The 15,658-nt window shown below is 48.2% G+C and overlaps 1 long non-coding RNA gene across 3 annotated transcripts in view; it reads left to right on the top strand.

The window, feature by feature from the left end:
• LOC142820897 (uncharacterized) overlaps positions 1-15,639 on the top strand; it is a 34,916-nt gene extending 19,277 nt beyond the window's left edge. Inside the window, exons 2-4 of one of the 3 annotated variants that reach the window (XR_012897883.2) lie at positions 7,659-7,739; positions 11,535-11,678; positions 12,390-12,990. This is a non-coding gene — a long non-coding RNA (uncharacterized LOC142820897). Of the gene's footprint in view, positions 1-7,658; positions 7,740-11,534; positions 11,679-12,389 lie in introns of all 3 variants that reach the window. The other 2 variants (XR_012897882.2, XR_012897878.2) reach the window with 2 other exon arrangements.
• The last annotated feature ends 19 nt before the right edge of the window (positions 15,640-15,658 follow it).

Below are 15,658 nucleotides of genomic sequence, written 5' to 3'. Positions count from 1 at the left end.
TAATATTCAGCTGCTGTTCTCCTGCAGATTCCCCTTTTAGCAGTAATTGATCATTTTTTATACTAAATGAATATAGGCCTAGGAACTAGGGGTATGTCTACACTACCCTCCTAGTTCGAACTAGGAGGGTAATGTATGCATACCGCACTTGCTAATGAAGCCCGGGATTTGAATTTCCCGGGCTTCATTAGCATAAGCGGGGAGCCGCCATTTTTAAATCCCCGCTGCTTCGAACCCCGTGTAGCGCGGCTACACGGGGCTCGAACTAGGTAGTTCGGACTAGGGTGCCTATTCCGAACTACCGGTACACCTCGTTTCACGAGGAGTAACGGTAGTTCGGAATAGGACCCTAGTCCGAACTACCTAGTTCGAGCCCCGTGTAGCCGCGCTACACGGGGTTCGAAGCAGCGGGGATTTAAAAATGGCGGCTCCCCGCTTATGCTAATGAAGCCCGGGAAATTCAAATCCCGGGCTTCATTAGCAAGTGCGGTATGCATACATTACCCCGCTAGTTCGAACTAGCGGGGTAGTGTAGACATACCCTAGCAGTGTGAGGTGTGCTGCAGCACCCCTGGGCTTCTGGCCTAGAATCTGGGAGGCTGTCGTGTCAACAGAAGACGTCAGGGGAAGGTCAGAATATGAAAAGTGGATTTCAGCACTCTTTAAAATGTTTCCATGCCACTGTAAACAACTTGCTTAATTACTGCTTTGAGGGCCTTATCTCTACCTTGGATAACAGGGGAAAGTCGCTTTGTGATGAGACATGCCTAAGCTGCATACTTCTTAGAGAGAATCCTAATACAGGGCATCCCTGCTATAAGTCGCCCCGGTATATATCTGTTCTGCATTAAAGTCATTGATGCTTGTAGGAACTGATGTGTTATAAGTCCTCCAATTCCCTGCTCTTAAGTTGTGCAAAAAAAACCCAATTTGGATAAATGGAAGTCCGACATGGGAAAAAAAATTCCCCTCTTTAAGTTATTTCACTATAAGTCCAAGTTTTTTGGAACATATCTTGGAGGATGGCCTGTAGCAGCAAAAGCCTGAACACAGGATTTGGTCTCAAACTGTGCATTCCCTTGATTTGTAGGTTTCTTTGCAAATAAGCCAAAATACCAGGAAGACAGCAAATTTTGATCCTATACTGAAGATGTGGACTGTTTTGAGTAAGCAAGAAAAATGATTTTTGGGTCACATTGTACATTTAAATAACACCCCCACCTTGAGAACAGCCTGGAGATGCATCACCACGAGGGAAACCCTGGAGGATTTGTGGAATGGCAGGGAGAATGTAAATGCTGGAACATTCTTACATACTTTTTATCGAATATTGTCCTCTGAATATAACCAGAATATCTGAACCAGCTCCACTGGCTATTGAGGTGAAGGGATTATGTATCTTCCCCTTTGGAAAGAAAGGTGGTGCTACCGGTTGAACATTTCTAGCCCCATACTCGCTGATCCAGTGTGATTTTAGTTAGCTGGATGTCCCCGTACTATGGGAGTGGCCAAGTTTCTTGTGGTCCCAAAATGTTTGTTTACAGCCACCAGTCCTAGTTCTCAGTGTTCTGTGCTGTTATTTAGCTCTAATTTATCCCTTGATGTCTTTGAAGAGCACAGTAAGGCGTGGAAGTGTTGGTAATGCTGCTAGACAACACTGACCTCCCATGGTTGGGCATATGATCCTGAGGGTTCCGAACTAGAGAGGTTCAGCCTGTAGTCTTATGTAGCCCTTTTGTTTCCTGAATAAACTCTGCCTTTTGGGATTCTTACTGATTCTCCCTCTCTCCCAAAATGACTAGTCACTATCTTGCCTTCCCTGTTTAAAACAAGCATAGATAGTCAGTAGAGGTGTACATGCATCCTGGACTAAGAAAGGTAACCGAGGGTATGTCTACACTACAGCACTAATTCGAACTAACTTAATTCGAATTAGTTAATTCGAACTAAGCTAATTCGAACTAATGCATCTAGACCTAAAAACTAGTTTGAATTAGCGTTTTGCTAATTCGAACTAGCATGTCCACATTGAGTGGACCCTGAACCAAGGTTAAGGATGGCCAGAAGCAGTGCAGGGCATCAGATTAGGGCTTCAGATTAGGATTTAGAGCGTGGAGCTGCTGTCTCAGGCTAGCCGAGGGCTGTGCTTAAAGGGACCCGACCCCCACCCCAGACAGACAGTTCTCAGGGGTTCCCCACTTGCAAAGCAGTCCTGGCTTGAAGTGCCCTGAGTGCTCACACTCGGCACATCACAGCACTCGGCCATCAGCCCGGCTGCACTTGCCGCAGGCTGCCATCCGGAGGGGGGGTCAATCAAGGGGCTTCAGGAGAGTTTCCACCCCGAGGAGCCCGCAGAGCCAACCCAGCCCTCCCCATTGGGGGCTCGTACCCCATTCCTCCCTCACCTCCTTCCACTTACCCCTCCCTAGCCCCCCCTTCCTGATGTACAAAATAAAGGACAATTGTGTTCAAAAATAGAAACTCTCTTTATTGAACAAAAGTTGGGGAGACTGGGAAAAGGAAGTGGGAGAGGGGAGGGCAACTAAAATGATCAGGGGGTTGGAACAGGTCCCATATGAAGAGAGGCTAAAGAGACTGGGACTTTTCAGATTAGAAAAGAGGAGACTGAGGGGGGATATGACAGAGGTCTATAAAACCATGAGTGGCGTGGAGAGGGTGCATCAAGAAAAGTTCTTCATTAGTTCCCATAATAGAAGGACTAGAGGACACCAAAGGAAAGGAATGGGTAGCAGGCTTCAAACTAATAACAGAAAGTTCTTCTTCACAAAGTAAATAGTCAACCTGTGGAACTCCTTGCTGCAGGAGGCTGTGAAGGCTAGAACTAGAACAGAGCTTAAAGAGAAGTTAGATAAATTCATGGAGTCTGGGTCCATGGAGTGGTATTAGCCAGGGGGTAGAAATGGTGTCCCTGGCCTCTGTTTGTGGAAGGCTGGAGAGGGATGGCACGAGACAAATGGCTTGGTCATTGTTTTGGTCCATCCCCTCCAGGGTCCCTAGTGTTGGCCGCTGTTGGCAGACAGGCTACTGGGCTAGATGGACCTTTGGTCTGACCCAGTATGGACATTTTAAGCTCAGGGCTCAGGGTCGGGGGTCTCACTGGACCACCCTGATTTTCATGGAAACCTGCTCCTGGGTGGCCAGGCTGGCAGCTATCCTGCCCTAGACGGCTACTTTCCTGTGCCTAGTGCGGAGGTCGTGGATGAGGTCCACAATGTCCGCACTAGACCAGGTGGGCGCCCGCCTCTTGTGGACCAGGGCAGGCTTCTGGGAGCCGCCAGCCTGGTCCCAGGAAGAGGAGGAGGGCTGGGTGGCAGCGGGTGGCCAGCTCGAGCCGTGCTAGGTGCAGGTTCTGCTGGCTGGGTGCTGGCAGGCTTGCACCTGACACGGGCACTATAGCCAGCCCGTGGCCCTTTAAGGGCTCTGGGGCTGGGAGGGACGCAGACAAGTTTCCCTGGTGTTGGCCAGAGTGGCCACCAGGGAAAGCTGGGAAGGGTTAGCCTCCCACTAGTTCGAATTAAGTGACTACACAGCCCTTAATTCGAACTGCTTAATTCGAACTAGGCGTTAGTCCTCGTAGAATGAGGTTTACCTAGTTCGAATTAAGCGCTCCGCTAGTTCGAATTAAATTCGAACTAGCGATTTGTATGTGTATGCGCCAATCAAAGTTAATTCGAACTAACGTCTGTTAGTTCGAATTAACTTTGTAGTGTAGACATACCCCAAGTGAGCAACAGTCATTGAGTGTTGATTGACATACAAATAATCAAGCCATCTGAAACCTGAATGGTGGAACATTAGGATCCAAATGAAGCTGTTGTCCATGAATTGAACCACCAGGGAGCATTTACCACCTTCCCTTTTAAAGATTCTAGATATTATAATGTAAAGATCATTATTCTTTCTTCTCCGCCCTGAGGTGAAAGAGGTTCTGATCTTGTATATACTGAATCTAGACCAGAATGCATGTGGCTGTCTCAAGAGAGAGAGTGATGTTCTTTGCTATATTTAGAATGTAAGGCTCTCCTGAAACATGCATAAACAACAAAACATGTATCCTGTTAGTTGTACAAATCTCGGTTGATGATACAGATTTCCTGCCAACATCTTCTTGAGTGATTCAGAGCAGGATGCAGAATGGCAGTGAAACATGTTTCTTCATTATTGGCACTTGAGGTTAATCTATGACGACAAGTTTCAAACTCATTGTTTTCCCGAGTATACTAAGACACGATGAGCTCTAGACTGTGTGTATGTCCCTTTTTTATAACTGATATCTCCGTCAACTTCAAGGGTTCTTTCTAATTGAGCAAAATGATTGATCTTCAGTGAGAGCACGGCAAGATGGATGGGACTGTGGTTCAGGTGCTGCTCTGGCGCTCAAGAAGATTCTGGGTTCATTTGTCTGCTGTACCATACACTTCCTATGTCGCCCTGAGCAGGCTCTCTCTCTCTTTCAGTTTGCCATCTCTAAAATGGGGAGCAATAATTTCTATTCTTTCACTTCATCTTATTAGGTTATCAAATACACCAAAAACATATTTACTATAAAACTATTAGGAATAATAATAACATTATTTAAAATATTAAAATTCATATATCACTACATTTTCTTATACTGATGCCTGTCACATACCATCCATAACCCAGACACATTACTCCACTAACTGTAGAGTAGCAGACCAGTTCATAGCATGGCGCACCACTGGTAGACCCAACTGCATTCCCATATTTCCACAATCATTAAATATGCTACAGATTTAATTCCTAGATGCAGCATTCCACTCCAAAATCTAAGCTTTTACATAAGAAAATGTCACTAGCCTTTTCAGATGCAAAATTAACTTTCCATACCAGCTCTACTTAAGCCAGCCAGGCAGACCCCCAAAATGCAAGTTGTGCAGAGGGATTTTGATTATTGTTCCAATTCCCAGGTATCAGAGGGACAAAGAAAAATGGCCCAAGCTTTAACTCCTTCCTTCTACAAGTTATTAATCATGACAGAGGGCCAGGAGGTACAGGAAATCCATGTTCTCTGTGTTAAAGCATTTAAATGAAGGGTGACTAAATGTACATCAAAGGCACTTATGTAAGAGCAGATAGTAGCAGATCCAACACCCCTGTTATCTCACCATTATGGAACATAAACTGTTCCCATAGCCCTGTCAGTATTTGCACAAGCAAGATATTTCAGAGATGAAGAAAGAAGCAGAACAAATTCTCAACACATTTTTGAGTATATAGGAGACTTAGAGAAAGAAATGTTCCAGTCCACAAAGCATTATTATATTTTTTTCCAGTGCATGTGAATTATGGATTCTTAAGAATAGCCTTCTGCATAAACTAGCACCAATATACCAGAAATAGCTTGACAGGTTATTATGAAATTACATATATAAATACAGGCAGTCCCCGGGTTACATACAAGATAGGGACTGTAGGTTTGTACTTAAGTCGAATTTGTACTTAAGTCAGAACTGGCATCCAGATTCAGCCACTGCTGAAACTGACCAGCAGCTGACTACAGGAAGCCCGAGGCAGAGTTTCTCTGTCCCGGGCTTCCTGGAATCAGCTGCTGATCAGTTTCAACAGCAGCTGAATCTGGACGCCTGGGACAGAGCAGCTCGGGCGCTGCTGGGTAGGTCTCCGCAGCGCCGCACCTCAGCGCTGCGGGGACCAACCCGGCAGCACCACAGGTGCTCTACCCCAGGTGTCCCCCAGTCAGCTGCTGCTGAAACTGATCAGCGGCTGATTCCAGGAAGCCCGGGGCAGAGCAACTCTGCCTCGGGCTTCCTGTAGTCAGCCGCTGGTCAGTTTCAGCAGCGGCTGACTTGGGGACGCCTGGGGCAGAGCAGCTGGGGTGCTGCTGGGTTGGTCCAGTAGCGCCAAGGAGCAGCGCTGCAGGACCAACCATCAGCGCCCCAGCTGCTCTGCCCCAGGAGTCCCGAGAAAAGCCTGGTCTGCTGGGGGGGGGCACACTAGCTGCGCCTCCCCCCCCCCCAGCAGACCATGGAGACGCGGGCGGCGGGACCGAGACGCGCCACGGTCCAGCCGTCCGGGTCCTCCGCGGCTTTGCTCCGCGTCTCCCTGGTCTGCTGCCCCCCCCCCCAGCAGACCAGGGAGACGCGGAGCAGCTTTTCTTGCCCTGAAGGACGAGGGCGGCGGGACCTCGGTGCATCTGGGCGGTCCCGCCGCCCGCATCCTCCGGGGCGAGAAAAGCCCGGTTCGTAAGTGCAGATCCGACATAAGTCGGATCCGCGTAACTCGGGGACTGCCTGTATACATGTAAATATGAACCCTACATCTCCATTTTACTGTATGTCTTCAAATGCTTTAAAAATAAATAAAAGAAATCAGTCCCTCCCTTGTGTCAGCCTCCACATTCACCAAAGTTTCTTTGGCTTCTATGCTTGCCCCAAATGCCAAAGCATTCTCTGCTCTACTTCATAATGATTTCACGAGATCTAAAAAGAAAAAAAGTGACTCTAACGCTTAACCTTTAATATTCATCCTTTTTATCTGGTTAGAGGGACACTAAACACAGATATCTGAATAAAGGGCATCTGCTTATATTTTTGCATCTTGCCATTTAAGCAGTTTCAAATCCACACACAGCTAACGTGGGGCTGGGGCAGGGAGGGACAGCTTTGCTCTGCAAAAATGTCTAACTTCTATGTTAAATCATGTAAACTAACTGCTGACTGCTTGGAGTGCAGACTTTTAAAAAAGTGATGTGAGCCCGTAATGTGCTTTACTGAGTTCACTCAGAAGTGTAGTAATTGGAGCATTTGATACAGTGTATGGAGTATGTAATGTTAGGCACATATAGGACCCATAAAGAGTGTGCGGTCTGTGAGGAGCAGGGATATGAGATGTTGACATGAGGCTGAAGTGGAGCCTATCGGACGTGAGGAAAAAAATCTATGGGTTGTGCTGCTTGTTTAGATGAATGATACCGCTACATTTCTACTACAATTGATCAAGGATGACAGCCCTTGACTGCATAAAATACTTCAAGAAGTGAAAGCTCAGGTGATTGTCAGTAGAATCCTTCTGGTCCCTGGAGGAGAGTAAAGCTGTGACATGATGAAGGTCAGTTGAAGACTTGAGGGTTGGTGCTGAGCAGAATGTTTTGGGATGATTGTCTATTGGGAGGTAGATACAAAAAAAAGACCCTTCTTGATGGGTGAGCTCCACTTGAAGACCTGGAGTAATAATCTTGTTCAAGGCTGGCCTGTTTGATAAGAAGGGCAATCAGGAAAACATGGGGATGGGGAGAAAATTTGGAAGAGATTGAGGAAATCTCTATGCATGGCTTCATTATACAGGAGGAGGAAAAGACTACCACATGCACACACACAAGGGAGTTGTACAGGCAGTCTTAATTCTCTCAGTTCCTAGCTTTGGAGTGACTTTAATATTCCTTTAACATATCTTTGGTTTTTTATGTGATTTGTAAAATAGACACCAACTCTGTGTGAAATGCAGAGACGTCCATATTATGGAATACTCTAATACCCACAGAGTCCAGTTTCTTCAACAAAAATTATTCACTATGCACAGATTTTCACTGTAAGAAGAATAGCCGATCTTTCTTCATTTTAGGGAAGTTAGCTAGTGCCTCTTGTCCCCTCATACAGGTACTGGGAGCTCTCTCAGCTCTGGGGAAAGCTCTGGAGAAATATGTTTTTACCCCATTGAGAAGCCTATGCAAATACAAGGTGAGTCGGTATTTCTTTTATCACCCTATGCCATCATAATATTGGCAATTACTCTCTTTTTTGTTCTAGCTGAGCAAAGAAAAGGTGGAAAGGAATTGTACCTTGGAATGCAGGCCTGTAGTTCTCTAAGTGGATTAGTGAGGGGGCAGGTAGAGGAGATGAGGTGCTTAGAATGGCTGAAATTTTACAATAAAGTGAAAACTCCTGTGTAAAAAGAGTATTAGTTCATACAAGTAATTATGTTCCCCAGCACTTAATTTCTCTTCACTACTAGTAGACTTATCTTATATCAAAGCTCAATGTAAGGGTGAGGTGAGTTGGAAAGTGTTTATTTCTTGGATTTGAATGGGTGTGTTTTTTACTTTATCATTGTGTCATTGTATATTAGAGTTAGAATTTTATATATATATATTTTATTTGAAAGCAGCCATGGGTATTTACAGAGGAATGACTTCAGTAGGATCACAACAGGATGAATCCTGATTGCACATGAAAAGCCCACCCTTAACTATACCAATAAATACAAGTGCCTGGTGCTAAAGCATTTTCTTACTGATAATAGTAGCTTGTGGTAAGTGACAGGCCATGTGGTCTAGTAGATAGAGTGCCTTAGAGATCCAGTTATTCCTGAATTATAATTCTGGCCCCTGCTATTGAAACATTCACTAGACTTTGGCAAATCATGTAATTGTATGTAAATGGAGATAGGGTAATAGGTACCTGAAAATCTCACAAGCGTGCTGGACAAAGCTAATTGCAAAGTAAGTAGTTATGTAACCCACACACACAGGCTACGTCTACACTGGCATGATTTTCCGAAAATGCTTTTAATGGAAAAGTTTTCCAGAAAAGCCATTTTTGTGATTGGGGCTTTTTTTGCTGAAAACAGTACTGTGCTGTCTACACTGGCCCTTTTGCACAAAAGTCTTTCGGAAAAAGACTTTTGCCCGAACGGGAGCAGCATAGTATTTCCGGAAAAGCACTGACAATCTTACATGAGATCGTCAGTGCTTTTCCGGAAATTCAAGCAGCCAGTGTAGACACCTGGCACGTTTTTCCGGAAAAGTCTAGACACAGTCTAGACACAGCCCTAGTGTGGTTCACTGTCCCATGCAGTGGCACCTAGACCACAGCAACAGACAAGACCAAGAGACAGCATGAGCTCAGAGCCAGCTGGTTTTTAGCTCAGAAGATAGAGGCTCCTATACTAAGCTCCATCAGTCCCAGGTTCAAATTCCCCTGGTGGCAGTTACAGTTACATTCTGAAAATGTAGTAGTATTATCAATGCATTGGCACATGGATCGTACAAGCATAAGTACTGGATCTAGAGGTACTGGGGATGCCTGGTTTGAAGTGGTTTCCATCATATGTAGATTTTACAGTTTGGTTCAATGGCTGTCACCGTCCACACTATATAAATTGTTCCAGCAAGTGTGTTTGTATAGAGGACCATTGGTTTGATGGATTAACTAAATGGAAACTGCACATAAGGAAAACAGCATTATTTGAATAAAATCTGATTGACTTTTCTCTTGGCCTCTTAAAACATGGATGATAGTACTGAGGAGAGGAGAACTGAGTGTAGTTTTATAAGAATATTTCCCCCATCCACTGGTGTTGCCAAATCTTGATTTTAAAATACCAGCCCATGGAGTGAAGTCGTTATCTAAAACATCTCAATTTTTATTTAATAAAAACATATATTTCTATTTCTCATGTTACAGAGAAAAGCTTAACCCATTTGACTGCAATCTAAGGGCTTCAACATCAGAAGACAAAAAAAATCCAAATTAATTATTGTTTACTATCACAAGATTTTAAACAAATCTCCTGATTTTTGTGAACTCTGATTCTTGCTTTTTGACACTTGAGTTTGGCAATACTGATTATAGTTCCATATATTTCTTTTAAAAATTACTTTGCCTTTTTCCTTTTTGGTACAGTTAAATTGGAAACTTATTTATATACTGAAAATATTTAAAACGAAATATATAATAACCCTGTTAACATATAGAGAGTATGATTCAGTAATTCTTTAATCCAGTTTCAATTGGGTTATGCTGGAAAAAACCTGAAATGATAAGTCTGGCTCCACACCAAATAAAAGCAATATTTTCTTCTGGAGGATCTCAGGACAATATGCCAGAACATCTATTCCCTCACTGGGGCGTTGCTTTTGTTTTTGAATTCTTTTCTCTGTGCACATTTTTTACAGCTGTTGCTTATAAAATTTCTCTAATGCTCCCTGATGCATAAATATGATTTTTATAACAATTCACAGGAACATATTGGATCACAGAACATATTGGATTTGTATTTTTTTAGATTAGGTTATTGTGGTTTATAAAATTATGATTTACTTTTAAATTAATGTGATTTTCTTCTTTGAGCTGTTTGTGACCCTCCAAAAAGATGATTTTTGCTATATTTTCACTGTGGTAGATTGAAAGGACCTGTTTTTCAAAATGCTATAATATAGCAGTTATCTAAGGGTATGTCTACACTACCCCGCTAGTTTGAACTAGCGGGGTAATGTAGGCATACCGCAATTGCAAATGAAGCCCGGGATTTGAATTTCCCGGGCTTCATTTGCATAAGCCGGGCGCCGCCATTTTTAAATCCCGGCTGGTTCGAACCCCGTGCCGCGCGGCTACACGCGGCACAAACTAGGTAGTTCGAACTAGGCTTCCTAGTTCGAACTACCGTTACTCCTCGTGGAATGAGGAGTAACGGTAGTTCGAACTAGGAAGCCTAGTTCGAACTACCTAATTCGTGCCGCCTGTAGCCGCGCGGCACGGGGTTCGAACCAGCCGGGATTTAAAAATGGCGGCGCTCGGCTTATGCAAATGAAGCCCGGGAAATTCAAATCCCGGGCTTCATTTGCAATTGCGGTATGCCTACATTACCCTCCTATTTCGAAATAGGAGGGTAGTGTAGACATACCCTAATATGCTTTCTATTTCTTAGTTCCTGGGCCACATAGGGTATGTCTACACTACAGAGTTTTGTTGGAAAAACAGCTGTTTTTCTGACAAACCTTGAATTACGTCCAAACTGCAATCGCATTCTTTTGAAAGTAAATCAAAAGAACAGAGGAGGATTTCCAACAGCGGTACTCCTTTTTCTATGAGGAAGAACACCTTTTTCGAAAGAGCTTGGAGAGGAAGGTTTTCTTTTGAAAGAAGAGGCCTCCAGGAAATAACACAGGTGCCCTGGTGGCCACTCCATCCAAAGTAATCACAACTCTATAGTTCCTGTCTCCTGGACCCTCTTAAAGCTGCAGGCACCCTGGACAAGCCTTGTGGCAGGAAGTCGGCCTTGGAGCAGCACCCTAACCGCACAGCTCTCCTACCCATGGCACAGCCACATGACCCCCAAAACTCCCCAGGACCTCTCAGGGAGCAGCCCCAGGGGTCCCTGGACCCACCCATGAGGCCAAGAGGCAGGCACCCTCCTGGTCAGGAGCACAGACTGTCCCTCCTTGAGATGTGGGGGAAGGAAGAGACATTGCAGGATCTCCACTCCAAGCACCACAACGCAGACATCTTTGAGTGCATGACCTAGTGCCTGGTGGAGTGTGGACACCCACCCCAGACCTTAGGTCTGGAGTGAAGTGAAAGAGTTCCATCAGGGATACATCAGGGCCAGAGAGCGCAGCTTGTGCTCAGGGGCAGGGGCAAGACCCCACACCTGCCCCTGCTACCAGAAGCTCCACCAGATCTTGGGGGATGGGGAATCCATTTCCCCAGCCGTTGTCATGGACTCCAACCTTGAGACCTTCATTGTTTGCCCAGATGGAGGTCACAGAGGAGGAGGAAGAGAACCAGGATTAGCAGGAGGAGGAGGAGGAGACAGACCTCATCACCCTGTCCCTGAGCCGGTTCCTGTCAGCCAGGATCTCTCCCAGGCCTCGTCTGACACCTGAGATGGATCTTCAGGTGAGTGCTCTCAGTTTGTCACACACACGGGGGGGGGGGGGAAGTGGGAGCACCAGGGGTGGGGTGCGAGCATTGCTCAGGCTGCTCGGGCTGCACATCGTGAAACCATGTGCAGTGTTAGTGTGCACCACGCAGACTCAGCAGGCAGCCCCAGAGCATGGGTTGGAATCTTGCTGCCAGACTTAGGGGATGCCACACATGTCTGGCCCCGGGGCAGGGGTAGGAGGGGTGTTCCCACATGTTCGGTCCTGGGGGATGGGAGCCCTACCAGCACCTGCCATGGCTGGAAGCAGAGAGAGTTACAAGGGCACAGGCACAACCCCAGACACACCGAGGAGTGCCGCACATGGGCATGCCTGTACATGCAAGGCACCACCAGCTCCCACGGATAGCGCTGCAAGCCGCAGGTGTGTGTGCAGACCCCAGGGAGGACCAGTCTGGTCCCGGCTCCTTTTCCACCCATGAGGGGATCCCACTGTGGCCAAACACTTCCTTTGCCTGCTTGTCCCTGGGCCAGCGGGGAGCATGGTCCCCGGGGCACCTTGGATCCCCTGTGAGGCAGGGCCTGCTGTGAAGGCCACACATGGCCTTGCTCCTGGGACACCCCCCTCCTATGGCCCGAGGACTGTTGGTTGATGCTTACGGCCTCAGGAACAGTCTGCATGGATGACTGTCCGCCTCTCCCTCTTTGTGTTCTCCACACCGGACCAGTCGGGACTGAGAGGCAAGCCACGCCACCAGAGCCAGCCAGCAGATCCCAGGGTACCCAAAAGTGTGCCAGGGTCCAGGAATACCTCATGCGGCACCATGTCAGCATCCTGCGTGACATGCAGCGGACCCTGGTGCAGAAGATCCATGAGGATGCAGAGTGGCAGAATCGCATGTGGGACCAGCTCATGCAGCAGTGTGATACCATGCGTGACATAATGGAACACCCACCTGCTGTCACTGGTTCTACCTACCACCCTCCTGCCCCCCACTATGCCTATTCCCCTTCCGCCTGTCCCCCAAGTGATGCCTCTGCTCCTTCCCCAAGCAATGCCCATGCCCCCTCCCCATGTGATGCCTATGCCCCAACCCCTGCCATCCCTGACCCCACTCCAGCCCCCCCCCCCCCAACCTCCTGTGGTGCCAAGACCCATCCAACCCCAAGTCCGACGAGGTCCCTGCACCTGAGGTGGCACATCCATCTGCCCTCCATGCCACTCTGAGCCCTCTCCTCCTCCAGTTTATGGGCCCCCCTTCCCCTTCCCCTTCCCAGCTTTTATTAATGAAAGATCAATACAGAGTTCATTTTGTTCAAAACCAAACTGGTGTCTTTATTGAGATTGTCGGGGGGAAGGGATAGGGCAGCAAGCCAGAGGCCCCTATTGAGGAGGTCCTGGGGACAGTTACTGGGGTCCTTGAGAGAACCTTTCCTTCAGGGTCTCCTGGATGCACACCCCAGCCTGATGGGCCTGTGGGATGGCAGCTCTCTGTGGCTGCTCAAAGGGTTGTTCCTTGCGGATGGTGTCTGCCCTCCACCCCGGGAAGAAGGCCTCCCATTTCCTCTCCACAATGTTGTGGAGGAAACAACATGCCGCAACCACCTCGGGGATGTTGTGCTCCCCCACATGGAGGCGGATCAGCAAGCACCTGAAACGAGCCTTGAGGTGGCTGAAGACGCACTCAACCTGGATCCTGGCCCAGTTTAAGAGGGCATTAAATTGGTCCCTGCTTGGGTCCAGGTGTCCAGTATAAGGCTTCATGAGCCATCTCATGAGGGGATAGGCCATGTCGCCCATGATGCACAGTGGCATCTGCACATTCCCTAGAGCAAATTCACAGCGGGGGAAGAATGTGCCCACCTCCAGCTTCCCAAACAGGCTAGAGATCCAAAAGATGCAGGCATCATCTGCCCTGCCCAACCACCTGACAAAAATGTCCATGAACTTTCCATGGTAGTCGACCAGGGCCTGCAGCACCATAGCCTGCAGTAGCTCTTCCTATTAATATACTGGGCTGCTAAATGCTCAGGTGCACAGATCGGTGTGTAGTTCCCACCTATGGCTTAATCTACCCCATGAAGCCGCCCCCCGCCAGCAGCAGGCCTGTGTGAGGGAAGAATGGCACAACACCTCGGGAATGGATGTTCCAAGGGTCCCCCTTTTCCAGGACTACCCCCTACCCCCCCCCAGGGACTGCAGCCCCAGAGTGCCTTACCTCCATGAGGAGGGCCCTGATGGTCAACTTCTCCGTGTCAAACTGGTTGCTCACCAACAAGTAGCTGTTGGGGTTGGTGAGCTTCAAGATGGTGATTGTGACCTGCTTCTCCAGGTGGATGGCAGGCAGTAGGTGAGTGTCACATCTCCAGAGGGCCGAGGTGAGCCAGGCTCCAAAAGGTGGTCTTCCACATTCAGAAGTTTTGGAGCCACTGCTGGTTGTCCCACTGCTCCATGACCAGCTAGTCCCACCAGTCCAAACTGGTGTTGAGCCTCCAACAATGCCTCTCCACTGTAGGGTGTGGTTGTCAGAGTGTAGCTCCCGCACCCAGGTAGAGGGTCCCAAGAATGTGTTCGGAGTCATACTCCTGCAGTACCAGGAAGGCAGCTGGCACACAGTGCTGCAAAAACTGAAGCATGGCCATGTGGGGCCATCACATGCTCAGGAGCAGCTCTGGCTCCATGGCACAAAGAAAAAATCGGCAGCATCCAAAAAAGCGGGGCAACCGCAGCACGCACTGCGAGAGCTTTGCTGTCCCTTGAAGATGTAGGCAAGCACACAGCAGAAGCAGAGAAATGGCTGTCCAGGGGTGTCCCTTTAAGCACGTCTCTGCAAGGCTCCGGCACCAGCACTCGGAAGTAACTGGTGACCTAAAGCCCTGGCTGAAGTGGTTCTGGGTAGTTTATGTGAGAGAGCATCCAATCAGTCTGGGCACTCTCTTTTGAAAAAACAGATCGCTTCTTTGGTGTGCTTTTGTGTGTGGACGTGCTGTTTTGGAAGAAGCCTGTCGTCTAGACAGAGGCGAGCAATAATTTTTGCCCAACGTCCACTTCAAAAAAATTTTAAGAAGCCCCGGGCCACTCCGGAAAGGTCAGGGCCTAAACAGGAAGGGTGGGGCCTAAATGAGGAGGGATGGGTCCTAAATAGGAAGGGGTGGGGCTCCCCCACCTCTAGACCATGATTAGCCCCTTTTCTCCACTTCCCTCTAGGCAGCCATGACCTGGAAGAGGCTTGGCACACTCCCCTACCCCCAGGCCTGGGGGCTGGGGAGCGAGGGAAGCTTCCTCTCACCCTTTGAGGAGCATGTGGCACTTTGAAGTGCTTCAGGCTCCGCGCAGTGCCAGAGCAGGGTAAAGGAAGCTTCATGCAGCTCCCCCGCTCCCAGCCCCTGACTGGCCTGGGGGTGGAGGAGTACGCAAAGCCTCCTCCACTCTCCCACACACACACACACATCCTGCAAGTAGTGCATGGCACTTCAACGTGCCACGTGCTCCTGGCAGTTCAGGAGGAGGCTTTGCATGCTCCCCTACCCCCAGACCAATTAAGGCCTGGGGACGGGGAAGCTCCCAAAGCCTTCTCCACTCTGCCCCCGCCCTGCAAGCAGAGTGTAGCGCTTTAAAGCACAGAGCACTGCTCATAGGGCAGGGGCAGAGCAGAGAAGGCTTCGGGCACTCCTTTGCCCGCAGGCCCTAATTGGCCTGGGGGCAGAGGAGCAGCAGGGCCTCCGTGCACCGGATACACCCACTTGGCAGGCTGGATCCAGCCCGCAGAGGCCCTTTTGCCCACCCCTGGTCTAAACATAGCCTGACAGGGGGAGAGGGACAAGAGGGTAGCTGCCATGGGGCAGCCTGAGGCTCATATCAGACTTAAAAGGAGTTTAATTACATGTACAGGCAGTCCCCGGGTTACGTACAAGATAGGGACTGTAGGTTTGTTCTTAAGTTGAATCTGTATGTAAGTCGGAACTGGCGTCCAGATTCAGACACTGCTGAAACTGA

Source organism: Pelodiscus sinensis, chromosome 1, assembly GCF_052426305.1.
Source record: "Pelodiscus sinensis isolate ZL-2025 chromosome 1, ASM5242630v1, whole genome shotgun sequence".
Taxonomy (NCBI): domain Eukaryota; kingdom Metazoa; phylum Chordata; order Testudines; family Trionychidae; genus Pelodiscus; species Pelodiscus sinensis.
This window is presented reverse-complemented; position numbering and strand designations above follow the sequence as displayed.